The sequence below is a fragment of the Corvus hawaiiensis genome, chromosome Z (assembly GCF_020740725.1).
Source record: "Corvus hawaiiensis isolate bCorHaw1 chromosome Z, bCorHaw1.pri.cur, whole genome shotgun sequence".
In the NCBI taxonomy this organism is placed as follows: domain Eukaryota; kingdom Metazoa; phylum Chordata; class Aves; order Passeriformes; family Corvidae; genus Corvus; species Corvus hawaiiensis.
Window position 1 is genome coordinate 9,351,522 of NC_063255.1, and position 14,103 is coordinate 9,365,624.

Consider the following 14,103-nt stretch of genomic DNA (forward strand, 5'->3'; position numbering starts at 1 on the left):
GCATTGGGCATCTTAAGTCTGTAGTTTAACAGATCAAAAAATGCATGAAAAAACTGAAAGCATGGTAAAAATTTTACAGAAAGGAGGAGATGGCACAAGTGAAAACTGAAAATGCTGTTTGCAGTGCTGTGGGTAAATCTGTGTGCATAAAACAAAAGAATTCTGTTTTGCCTTTATGAACTGCCTCTACTTTTATGTCTAACAGCTGCTTTTCACTTTCTCAACATAATGAACTGTGCTCCTTCCACTAAAAGGAGAAACAACAACTACTAATTTGTCAGGGGAAAAAAAATAGCCAACACAGTAATTAAGAGCTAGTAAGGAATGAGCATGGTTATTTCAACACGAAATGACTTTTCTGATTTCTCTGGGAAAGGTGCTAAGTCTGGAAATAAATAACTTGCAAACAGCATGAAGAGTCCAGGCTCCAGTGCTGTATTCTGCAGTCTCTGGGGGACTGAGGGGAAGGACACATAGACAGAAGGGCCAAGCCAAAGACAGGCTGAGGTAGGGCTTTTCCAGCAGGCCAGCAAGCCCCAAGTTTTAGGGTCAGCCTGGACTCTGGGAAGGTGGTTTATACATCAGCAAAGAGCCTGACCCTGATTCAAGGCCACAGGATGTTCACAGCAGCAAGGAAACAAGCCAGTCAGCCCGTGTGTATAATACGGGCTGAACTAAGCAAAACTGAGACAAGAAACCCATGTTGAACCTACCCTCCTATTCCTTTACCTCTCATTTGACAGCTACTTGTTAAAGCGTAAAAATTCCCTAGAGGTGAAGGTCTGGAAACAAAAGTTAATGAGCAGCACAGAGTCTGAGTCATCCGCAGGTACTCCATGGCCCCTACGCTACCTGGTCCTGGAAGGGTAACAACAGAGTGGCCATTCTCAGGGAACACAGGAAACAAAAAAAAGTGGCAGCCTTTACAAAACCCAAAGAAAGGTGGAAGCCACAATTATATGACCCAAATGCCATCTCCTACTGTATGTACAGGACTGAACAGAGGTAACGGCAGCCCTGCAGCTTTCCTTGTTTGGTCCTGGAATCCAACTCCCTGTCCTGGTTTACCATTTTCTCACTGCCACCCCACCACCTTTCTTTTGGAAGAGGACTCACACCAGTCAAGAGCTGAAGCTAGTACTATATCTGACCCACTTCTAAAAGGCCTCTTCTGAATTAAAGCACACGTCTGGGAAACTGCTTCTCTGAAAGATCCTTATCTAGCTAGGGAGGAGTGTCAGACACTGCTGGTACAAAGGTGAGACAATGGTGCATTTCGAAACCACCATGGGTGACCAGGTAGACTTCTATATGAAAGACAAAGACAAAACAGTAACTTGGGAACATTTCACTTCCTTAGGGAAGATCAGCCATTCTGAGCATGTCTAAGATACACAATAATTCTTTCCTGTCCAAGTATTTCTAACACAATTTTCTATTTCTAGACAAAAAAACATTCGCAATACAAAATACCTTCTATGTAGAAAATGTGGCAGTAGAAACAGTTTTCATGAAAGGAGAAGATTTCAATATTGAGAGCTACTTTGTACAGAAGAGCCTCAGCTTCTGTAGGAAGAGAAGCCAAGTATCTAGAGATGTTTCATAAACCCACAGACATGCTAACATTCATCTAGCTACAGATAGAGGCCACTTTCCCAGCAGAATTTGAGCACTTATGGTTTAATGGGAGCAAGGTTAGGAGTCTAAGATTTGGTACAGAAAAGATACATCTGGGATTCCGATGAAAGCAAAGAGCAGACTAAAAGCATGACCATTACACCCTTCCTACCCTTCAGATACAGCATTCTGCACAGCTGGAACACAGAGCTGCTGCTCTGCCTGCAAATGTGAGTACCTACAGACCTCACTGATCATGCAGTTTCAGCAGCAGATTTCTAACACTTTGGAAGGGATACTGTTAAGAAACAGCACTGGCAGCAGCCATTTACATACATCTTATTCCTCTCACAGAAAACAGGAAATTCTTCAAAGAACAGGACCCAGGGGGTTGACATTCCCAACGCTGCCTTCAGAGAGTACACAGATGCTGTCTCTAACCTACAGCCTGTCGCTGCTCTAAGGATGCTCATCAGACACTCTTCTTTAGGAAACATAAAAAGATAATGGGACCATATATTTTAATTCTGAAATGTCTCAGCACTGATGGATTAAATACATGACATAAAAATGTCACTCATCTTTCTTTCAGGTGTACTATACATCTCTGGGTTGCCACTGCTACCAGAAGTCTTGAAGTAAGAAAGAAGATCTGAATTAAATCATATTCTCCCTCAGACATTTTTTCCGGTTGAACAGAAGTGATCGAACGTTTAATTTGAAGTGAATCAGTAAAGGAAAACAGCTCTCAGTCACATGAACAAATCCTCTGAAGAACAAAATGCACAACGCTGTCCTCACCTAACTTGATTCCCCCGAAGCCAGAGAAGTGCACCTGGTGTCTGATTTCACCAGAGTTTAGTTTCATGCAGATTTAATGGCTACGCCTATATGAAACATGGAAATTATAGCAATCTTAGGAACAGATACAAGTATTTGTTTAACATGTTCAATTGCACTTTAAAACATTTTTATGATTTTATGCAAAAATAGACACGTAGCAATGGTTCCAATTTAGGATCAAAGTGATCTACAGTCTAAGATGTGGCAAAGAAAGCACAGAAGATGAAAAAAGTTTATTCTTTTTACGTTATTATAATTCCTGCAAACTTTATTGGTTTCAAAGGAAATTTTTCACAATTCACATGTTGTTAGTGAGGGCAGAAAGGGACTCGCTGAGCTGTGATTAATTACCAACTTATTTCCTTCTTCCTGTAGAGAGAAAAACTTCCAAAAAATGGCAGTGTCAGTGCAGACTAACACACATCCTATTAAGTTTATGTATTACCTATTCCTTGAATTGTGAGTTTGAAAGTATGGTACTGTACAGATTTTGGCTGGGCTCAAGTTAATTTTCCTCACAACAGCTTGTATGGTGCTGTGTTTTGGGTATGTCAGCAGAAGAGATCAGTCCAACTCTTTCACATAGGGTTGAAGGAGATTGCAACAAGGAGATGGCAAAATATCAGAAGGGAATTCATGTTCCTTGGAAAAATATTGAAGAACTGGTTGCACAAGAAAGATGTGGACCTGTTGGAGTGGGTCCAGAGAAGGCCACAAAAATCACGACAGGGCTAGGAGCACCTCTCCTGTGAGTACAGGCTGAGGGAGTTGAGAAGTCAGCCTGGAGAAGTGAAGGATCGTAGCCTTCCCGTACCTGAAGGGGGCCTATGAGAAGGACAGAAAGTGGTTTTTTTACAGGCAGATAGGGATAGGACAAGGTGGAATGGCTTCAAACTAAAAGGTAGTAGGTTTAGATTAGGTATTAGGAAGAAATTCTTTACTGTGAGGGTGGTGAGGCACTGGAACAGGTTGCCCAGAGAGGTGGTGGATATCCCATCCCTGGAAGTGTTCAGCGCCAGGGTGGGTGCAGCTTTGAGCAACCTGGTGTAAAGGGAGGTGTCCCTGCCCATCTCAGAACAAGATGCTATTTAAGGTCCATTCCAACACAAACCATTCTATGATTCTATGGTAACCAGTGTTGGTAACACAGGGCTGTTCTAGGTATTGCTGTGCAGAGATTACACAGCATCAAGCAAATTGTCTGGGGGTGGGCAAGAGTCTAGGAGGGGGCACAGCCAGCACGGTCAACCCCAGGTGACCCCAGCTGGAACCAGCAAGTGACTGGAAGTGCTGTGTGGGGCTGAGCTGCCCCATGGGGTTCACAGGGACAGCAAAAGGAGGATGCTCCTAACAGTACACCCTATGAACTTGGATTTCATATAGCAGCACTTCAAGTATTTATGTAAAAACTTCAGGTATTTATTATATAAAACTTCAAATACATCCAGATGTGCTTTTCTTATCTCCCTTCTCCATTTTAACTCATGCAGGTCCCAGAATGACTGTACATCTCCAGCTTAGAAGGAACTTTGAAAACCATTAAGGGCAACATCTTTTCAATGATAACCAGTCTTGTTTCAGGTGTTACTTCTGGAATACTGTGACAGCTGCTTTTAAAATACATGTAATAGGACCAGCAACAGACCCACACCCACTGAGGCTCATCACAGTCCCCATGTACTACTGCAGACCTTGTTGTGAACCTTTATCTGATCCTTCCCTGCTGTAACCTGTTATATGGGTAAATTTATGTGAATCTGGATTACAATCCTTATTTTAAATCCCACTGACAGATGTTACAAATGCTTCAACTTTATGTGTGTAAATACGGAAGTAAAGACAAGGAAGTAAAGTATTTTAATAAGAAACCTAAGCTATATACACCTAAATGGTTTTGTATAATTAACTCAATTAGGCAAACAAATTAAAATTGAGTTAGATCTAGTGATTATATTACAGTTTGCAATCACACTCACAAGCTATAGGGACACAATTTAAATCCAATTTTGAATCTGATCATGGCCACCATTAAAAATATCCTACAATTTTATCAAACTGTAGTGTTCGTGGGGCACTTCCTCCAAGAGATTATCTTTCATTCTCTTTTTTTAAAAAAAATAAATCTAAAATGGCCCAATTATTTCTAAGAATGAGACTAATGAAGACTATCTTTTTAACCAGATGAAAAAAATATATACTTATTTGCAAGACCTGGAGGCCTCAAGCTTTATATCAAGAATTTGACTGTAAGATAAAAACTATGTTCCAGGTATCTGTCCATATGGACTTTTGTCCATAATATATACTGATAAAACCTGTCTTATCCTACACAGCAGCACTGAATATATATAAACTTACAGATTCTGATTTTTACTCTGTTTTATTACTGTGTAGTCCATTTTCTCCCTAAAGCATCAGTTTATTTTTCCCTTTACTCCAAGCCTATTTCAATTATTTCAATATGGAATGCTACATTTCCTTAGAATATAACACATTCCTGTCCTTTTTTCTCAAGAGTGTTACTTTTTTTTTCCCCCAAGACACCATCTTTCCTCACATGCTCATACTGGCGGCATTTTCTCTCTGACTCAAGCTCTCACACCTATCTGCCCATTTCCCCTTCCAAATTACATGTTTATCTCCTTGTTGCTCCCTCTGCCCTTTCTATCAATACCCAGCCATCTTCAGTTCCCTCCGTTTCTCCACTACTGTCTCCTCATTATCCCTTTGGTGCACCTATCCCTGGCTCCCAATCAGTAAGGCAGCTCCAGCACACCCAGCTGAGTACTGGTTTCGTCTGTCTAGGCTGAGCTATGCTCCCGAATCAGACTGCCAGTCTGCCTACCTGCTAAAGGCTGGACATGAGGCAATGAAAGATCATTATTCCTGAAATGTCCCAGTAAATCCAGGGACACCCCCTGATGTCACTAAACCTTTTCATCTGTAGATTTCATAATGGAAGGGGACAACAGCATTCACTGAGTCATGAGACATTTGCCAAAGCTACATTAGGACAAGACTTGCGTAATCATATTGCTTTAAAATTGATATAACAGCACTTCTCATCGAGATCCACAGATGTTCATGCTGAAGCAACAGTACATCACTTTTCCCATGGTGTTAGGTATCACTTTAAACATGATTTCAAATACCTGAATGCAAATATATGCATTCATCCAGTATAGAAGCTTGAGTTCATAAGCTACATTATGTCATCAATGCAATACCCAGCTGTGGAAAACAATCTCATCCAGACCTGCTCCTCCATTATCTGTAACCTTTTTAAAACATAGCATCAGAGAAGGAGAACACACACGAGCAGAAACTGGTTATAAACCACGCCATACCAAGGCAGCCTGAGATCGAGTTGTAGAAAGAGATACATTGATTTGGAGATACAATACACAGACTTCACTGGCATGGGGGGGAAAAAAACCAGCTGTTATTTCTTTTACTGATTAAATACACCAAAGTTGTGTGTTGGGGTCCCTCCCCTGCCATGGAGCCCTGGGAGAGGGGCCCTGAGGGCACAGACACGGGGTTTCCCTGCCCCTGCTCAGCCTCGTTCCCATTGGTTGGTTTGTGTTCCCTGCGCGGGCAGAAGGACCCTTGGTCCCGTGACTGGAACAGTTCCTCAGCAGAGCTCCGGCCTTGCGGCTGGAGAAATAAACATCTCTCTGAAACATCCAGCAAGAATCTGTCGGTCCATATATATTTCCTTTCCACGGGACTCCTGGTTTGATATATGCGTGTTGCAGGATCCCCACTGCAACAAATGGTGGAGAATTGAGAGCAGAACGATCCCCGATCCCTAAGCGACTGATTTGTGTGAGTAAACCCTGGAAACTTTGGATTCCTCTTCTTGGTTTTGCTTTGCTATTCCGTATCTAAACTATGGAGGAACGGTGGGAAGACTCTTGGCTCTCAGAGCCGCATATGGACATTTATCTTAAACTTAAAATGATTCTTGAACAACGATTTGTAAATTTTAGCTTGATTCAAGCTCAAAAAGAACTGAAACACTTCCTGGCATGGTTGTTTAAGAACTTTTTCTATGTTTCTTGGGATTTAATTCTTACGAAGGGCTTTTGGAAAACCGTTTGGACACAGTTAATACTGGAGTCAAAATATATGCCGATGGAAGAATATTTTCGTGAATATTATTTAGTTACCGAGACTGTTGAGCAATGTCAGCTGTGTCCTGGCGAAGGGAAGCGTGGCGCAGGGACCGTGCGGCCCAGGCCACGTGCACCGAGCGCTCTGAGAGCAGCAGCGAGGCAGTTCCCGCGCGCGGGCGGAGCCACGCGAGCCGCAGTGTCGGTGGCGGAGCGAGGCGCGGCGGGACCCGGCGGTGCCTGCCCAGCCCTGTGCAGCGCGTGGTGGAGCGAGCCCCGGGAATGCCCGACCGAGAGAGGCGGCACGCGGGCGGTGGCTGGCGGCAGCGGCGGTAGAACGGAGCCGCGCCCAGCCGAGACACGCGCTGGAGCGGAGCGCGGGGGGGTCATCGCTCGGGGGCCCGGCCAAGATGTGGGTGCAGCGCCCGGCAGCAGCAGCGAAGCTGCGACCAGAGGAGGCGACGCACGGAGAACTGAGCGGCGCGGCCCGGCCCGGCCCGCACAGCCCCGAACGCGACCCCGGGAAGAGCGCGCAGGCACCAGCAGCCCCGAGAATTCCAACACGGGAGCGACCGAAAGAGAGAACAAAGACGCAGCGAGACAGAAAACAGCAGACACTCGGAAAAAGGAAAAAATCATAGTAACTAAGATCTTAGGGATAGTAAAATGGTGTAATGTTAAGCAAAATTATGGTTTTATAACAAGGTGTGACAACCAGCAAGACACATTCGTGCATAGAACTGCTATTAAAAAGAATAACCCTGAAAAATGCATCCCAAGCTTGGGAGATGGAGAGGTGGTGGAATTTAATATTGTACTAGGGAGAAAAGGGTTACAAGCATCGCAGGTCACTGGGCCTGATGGTGTTCCTGTAAAAGGCAGTATATATGCAAAAAACCGTAGTCATGTTAGACAGTATCTCTATTGTAAGTCCCCCCTACAGTCTCCCTTTCCTAATCCCACCTTTCCCTTTTACCCTATGTCCTATTACCCCCAGTGTATTCCCAATCCGTTTTTTCATCCATGGTTTCCCTCACAAAACCATGCTTTTGCCAATTGTTTCCCCAAAAATCCCTTTCCAATGCCGAGTGGGGGATGAAAAGGGGGAGGGAAGAAGTTAAACCCTCTCCTGCCTCAGTTTCCCCACAAAGCATGCCCGGAGAGTTCTGTCTCCCTTCTGTCAGCCTTAAGATGTTCCAGAGAATCTGTTTGGACATTTAAAGACTCAGGAGAGTGGCTTGTTTTGTCTTGAAACGGTTCTTGTTATGTTTATCCAGTTGTTTTCATTCTCCTTTTATTAAAATAAAACGGGTGAGGTGTTGGGGTCCCTCCCCTGCCGTGTAGCCCTGGCAGAGGGGCCCTGAGGGCACAGACACGGGGCTTCCCTGTCCCTGCTCAGCCTCGTTCCCATTGGTTGGTTTGTGTTCCCTGCGCGGGCAGAAGGACCCTTGGTCCCGTGACTGGAACAGTTCCTGGGCAGAGCTCCGGCCATGCGGCTGGAGAAATAAACATCTCTCTGAAACAGCTATCAAGAATCTGTCTGTATATATATATTTCCTTTCCACGGGACTCCTAGTTTGATATATGCGTGTTGCAGGATCCCCACTGCAACAGTTGTGGGTTCAATCCCCATATGAGCCATCCACTTAAGAGTTGGACTGGATGATCCTTGTGGGTCCCTTTCAACTCAGAAAATTCTGTGATATGTGAAATATATTTTAGATGTCAAAGGCCTGATGTCACAATTCAGTGGCACCTGAATCTCACACAGAGAGCATCCTGGAGATGTACTGTCATTTTACTCAAAACACCACAGTAAGGCAAGAATCTCACAATTGCTTTGTATTAAAAGATGGATTTAGAGAAAAATTCCATTGAAAAATACAGGAACCTATGTCAACTGACATCAGTTGAGTTTCACTTCACCAAGAGAACTCTTTAGCTGACCCAGGAGACAGAAGACTGAATGCTCATTAAAAAGTCTTTGACATCTCCATTCCTAACCAGCCGTGTCCACCAAGCACCTACGTTGCTGCTCCAAAGCACTCATCCAAGCTGCCAGCATCCAAGCAGCCCTACACAATTAGTGACATCCACAAAATCCTTACAAAAGGATTTAGGAATCCTGAGACCAAAGCTTAGAAACCTCCAAAGGTAAAAAATAAGAAAAGACCTGACAATGCAGAGGGTTTTAAGAAATTTTTAGGCTCTATTTTCATGCCAGTGCAGCCTAATTGTGGGGCTGGATTGTGTAGTCTCACAGTTGAGCACCCTGACACCTCTACCCTGGGAACAGAGCAGGATCATACACTACTGAATGGAGCGGAACCACTGGCACAAACATTTAGTCATATTTTGAAACAAAAAACGCTAATGCTACATGACTCCAGACAGGAGCCAAGTACCTAAATTCCCTGGGAGTGCAAGTCCTGACACAAGCCTGGCAGCTTTTCCTACCGGAAACCTCAAGATACTCCCTTCGCCAAGCCTCTCCTCAGCACCCTGACAGTCCCACCCATACCTGGGTCCTCCTACTGACCCAGCTGGGTCAGCTCCAGTGCACAGGAAACCAGAGAGAGGCCAGCACACCTTATGAAACAGGTGCTCTAAGACCTGAGTAACTTCCACAGTTACTTTGTGAATTATTCAAAAGACCAACAAGTGTAAGCTTCTCTGACACAAATGTCCCACTGCCTTCTGACCACAGTACATTGGCACTTGCTTAGCATGTGCATCCACTTTGACTGCTGATGCCATTCTGGTTTTTGCCTTTTTTCCTTACATATTCTCTGCATTCTTTAAACATATATTTGTAGCTTATTGTATTAGTGGCTAGTTTTCCCAGTAATTTTCCATGGCCTTTCCCTAGGCAGAAAGACAAAACAAATTCCACAGCTCCAAGCCCCAGGGGGTACAACACCCCTGGTTCTTCCTGGCTACCAAGGTTGAGAACTCTTCGAGATACAAAGTACAGCTAGTGCTGAGTGCGGGACTCCAGAGAAGGAGCTTGCCTTAGGGGGGAACTGCACCACCACTTGTCTTCCAAATTGGTGCTTTTATCAATTATGCTAATTTCCTAAAACCTATAAAAACTGTATTCAGCCCATGTGGGTGGGCTTTTGTGGACCTTCTCCGTAAGTGCCCCTGGAGGCCTTCATATAAAGATCCACTTTTATATTACCCTGCATATTAATCTTATCTCGAGTTTCATTTCTAGGTTGAAAAAGGCAACACTGCCAGTGGAAAGTAAAGTTCTTCTAGATTGTATTTTAACAGATCCATGTTTTTACCATGCTGTTTCCTAAGACAGCTCTGCAGGCTCATTCGCCACTTCACTAAATGGAACTGCGAAGCAGTTGGTTATGAAATAATGCAAACTGAATTTCTCAAAATGCTATTCATTACATTGACCATGTGACATGGTCAATCTTAATGAAAATTATATTAATCAAGGAATCAGAGAGTGCCTTGAGCCTCTGTAAATAAACATATATTATGCTTAAAACATAAGGGGGGGGTTTAGTTAGATAGATGGCCAAGCAGATACACTGGGTTAGGTTCTTGGAGTGTAAATAAAGCCAGTATCATTGCTTAACTTTATGCAGATGACTGCAGCTACAAATATTAAGACAACAAAATAATCAAAGCAATTTGAACTATAAATGGAATTATTTCAAAATTAAATTTGGCCAAAAGTTAAATATTTGTCTTAATTAGTCCAATAAACTATAACTGGAAAAAATGGAATAGTAAAGGTAAAAAATGACCATACAAAAGAAACTAAACTGGGCTTTCTCTTTAGTTAGGCTTATGTCATCTCATCAGTTTACATAGTCTAGAGGTGGAGAGGATCAGGCTAAATGAAGAAACCTTTTATATATTCTGTTTCAGTCAACATACTGATCAGAAGCAAAATGAAAATGTTTCTGTGATAATCTCCTGAAAATTATCAAGTACAACAATAAAAACCTCAGCAGTTCTGACCAATTGACTTCAAAATTGAAGCAATCTAGGCAGGAAAGTCCCAACATCACCCCAGCCCACTCAGCCTTCACCTCACCAACCAAGGATTTTTTCAGTACAGTATATTATGTAGTTAATCATAAGCATATTGCAATCATTAGACATTGAAATTACTGAAGTTTGAGAGCTGTAAAGGATTCTCACTCAGTCAGCAGCAGCTAACGTCCCAATCATTGGCATGATGTGCCACTGCAGAGCCATGGGCTGCATCCCACAAGGAACTTAAGGATACCAGGGGCAGAACAGCTCAACTGTTTTATCTATCTGCACCTCAAATGCACATCAGCCAGATGCAAAAATCATTAATTTTAGTTAAAAAATTTGAATAAAGTGTGGTACTGGTCATGCTTAGCCCTTCAAGTTAAAGTAAGACAAAACCTGGCATTGTATCTCTTAAGGAAATGTTACTATAACACGTAACACATCCAGCTTCAAACTCTTGCCAGAATTATTTACTGTCATCAAAAATAAATGACAAGCAACTCAAAGAAAATAAGAGGCAAACAGATGATGAGAAAACAGATACTTTCATTACCCTTGTTGTCTTTTAACATATATTAATTGCAGAGGAAAGTACATCTTACTCTGTCCTTGCTGTGTAACACAATCTCTTTATTAAAAGATGCCTTCCCCCACACAGGCAGACTCGCACCTTAAACTGATGTAACTCAGAGCTGAATGCCGACCTGTGCTCTTTCTTTGCCCTACTTCCTCCTGGTTTCACTTCTGTAGTCCTTCATGCAACAGCAGCAGCAACAAAAAGGAAACAGTGAGCCTCTTTCTGGGCAAGGATCTTCCACCTTCAGTCACACATTAGCAACACTCTAAGCAATGTGGCAGAACCTCTGCCAGCCTCAGGGCCACTGTGACAACTTAATACAGAAATGAAGGGCAAAACTCATTTGCATGCATATTTAAAAAAACACACAGATTTGAACCAGAAAAAAATGAAAAGGAAAAAAAAACTTATTATGAAGAGCTCAGATGTATTCAGATCTATAAGTCCTCTGAGAATGGATGGAATGCTAACGAGAAAGCTGACACCACTATCCAAAAATCAATGTGTGTGCACACATTGGATGTGGTCCCGAGTGGTTGCAGGTTGGTTCATACTAGATTACTGCATAAAATTAGCAATGTCAAAGAGATACTCTCTGCCTAGCAGAGTTCCTCTTCAGTAGCAAATCTTTTATGCTTAAGTTGAAGGACTCCAAGACCTCTAGGAAGCAAGGTAATAAAAAAGGTCTGTAATCCTTCTTCACCTCCTTTCTTCTCAAATTTCACTGATCCTGAATTTACAGAATTCCTTCCACTTGCCTGGCATGCTTTTTTCTGGCAACAAAAGGTTTTTTCCCCCAGCCTCAATATTATTTCACTGACATAGTTAATTACTTATTTTACTTGTCCTGACTTCCACCAAACTGCCCTGCAGATTTTGCTATCTACCAGCCTGCCTCAAATCCACAAGTCCCACTTGCCTGGAGAGTGGAGGAGAGCAGCCTTTCGGAAGCACAGGCTCCCATGGCAGACTGTCAGGTTCTGCCCCACAGACAGCAGAGCTCACCTGGGGCAGCTCACTGTCGTGCTCTGAAAGCTCTGAGAAAGACAATCACTGCAGGTGGATCCCAGTGCACTAAGGGAGGTGTGAGAGAGCAGCCTTCAGAGAGGATGCATGCACAAGAATTTCACACTCCCACCATGTACATACATGGCTGAGCAGGGCACAGTCCATGGCCCACCCCTCCAACTGTACTTACTGTACACCCCCCTGGCAGATTTCCTGGGCACTGGTCCTGTTTACAAGTCCGTCCCTTAAAAAACCACAGACATACCCAAGGCATCCAGTTCACACTAGCAAAACTCCACTATCAGGACTCTACTAACAGGACAAGTAATTCATCTGTGACTTATACTATTACAAATCAAAGCACAATCCAACCAAGGAAAAGCTCAAGCATTACAGAGGGCAAGAAGTCACTGTCAAGTGTCCTATTACTGACCAAACACATGAAAAGAACATTGTCATGATCCCCAAAGTGAATACTGAACACCCTCAGTGTTCACAGTGAAAATTAAGAGCACCATGTACTTAATGATCCGTGCATTGATACTGATGGAAATGCCAGATTTCCTTTATTTAGGGGAACACAGTTCCTGGAGAGAGGTCCACAAAGGTTGCTCATTAAAGAGTAAGAAGCCTGTAATACGTAGAATAGGAAACCGTATAAAGCAACACTGGGTTTATTTGCTTTGCCATTCTATTTTACGTTTTCTATAATGCTAAGAGCATACAACTTTTATTGGTTCAAGCTAAAATTCACTCTTGCACTTTTGCAGCATCTATAGATAAAGATCTGAATACATACCATTTCTAAACACCCGTTTAGACTTCCTCAAGTACAACAGAAATCGCAAAAACACCCCATCTTAAAAAGACTTTTAAACCTAAACCAGCAAACAACTCAGGCAGCAGCTGCAATTATTTCAGCAGTGATTTTCTGTGTTCTTTTTTTCCTACCCACACAGCAATGAGCATGTGCATCCCTTATTCTGGCGAAACTTCTGAAAAACTGAAACAAGCGTTTCAGAATCTATATCTAATCTGAAAGAACTGGGAGATAGTGGTCTACAGCTGCTCCATGTTGTTAACCTTCATGGCACACTTGTGTAATGCCAACCGTTTCACGTCTGTCTGCCTCAACAATATGAACACAACAAACAGCAGTTTTTGTCAGAATAAATCAGTACACAGAGCACCTCTGGAAAACAAAAGCCTGTAAGAAAGAAGGTGGAAAATGACAAGCTGGGGAGAAATAGGAAAACAACTGCAAGGAGAGTGGTACAGACAGAACAAAATGGCAAGGCCAGAGCTGGTGTCAAACTTTCTCTAACTTCTGCAGACTGAAGTAATCATCATCACCCAAGGGGGAGCTCAGAGGTGGTATTTTCTGTGGGACAACGTCTTTCTTGTGCCAGAGGTATCCTGTGGGACCACCACCATTGCAAACAAACCAATCAGTGCTTTGCCAAGTTCAGCTTAGCACTCTGAGACCACTGCAGTGTCTTGGCCTTTGCTTATGAGTTGCACCACATGCACACCTGAGACTCAAATGCCACACTGCTGAGAACACCTGTTTGCTATGTGGGAGAACATCTCAAATCTCTATCCCTTCAGGTATCTCTGCATCATTTTGGTCCTCCCCCCACTTCAATACAAGCCATTCCTAAAAACCATACTTTATACTTCATCAGCCTCGATGAAACTTGTCCTTACCTGTCACCTAAAATGCAAACACAAATAATGTGTAATTTCACTTTGGTATGTAACCAATCATGCATATACTAAACTGTCTATTAGAAGTCAAAGAAGGTAACATTTATATTTAGCTTTGTTCTATTTCAACGTCCTTAACAAGATGAATATAATTATAGACAGGTCTGCAATGCTGTGAATTGGCATGACTTTACCAAATTCCATAGCAATTTGTCAATTTAAATTAGCTGA

At 42.9% G+C, this 14,103-nt stretch overlaps 1 protein-coding gene across 2 annotated transcripts in view; it reads right to left on the reverse strand.

The window, feature by feature from the left end:
- Positions 1–14,103, reverse strand: part of PARP8 (poly(ADP-ribose) polymerase family member 8) — a 134,570-nt gene that overhangs the window by 109,121 nt on the left and 11,346 nt on the right. The window lies entirely within an intron of this gene.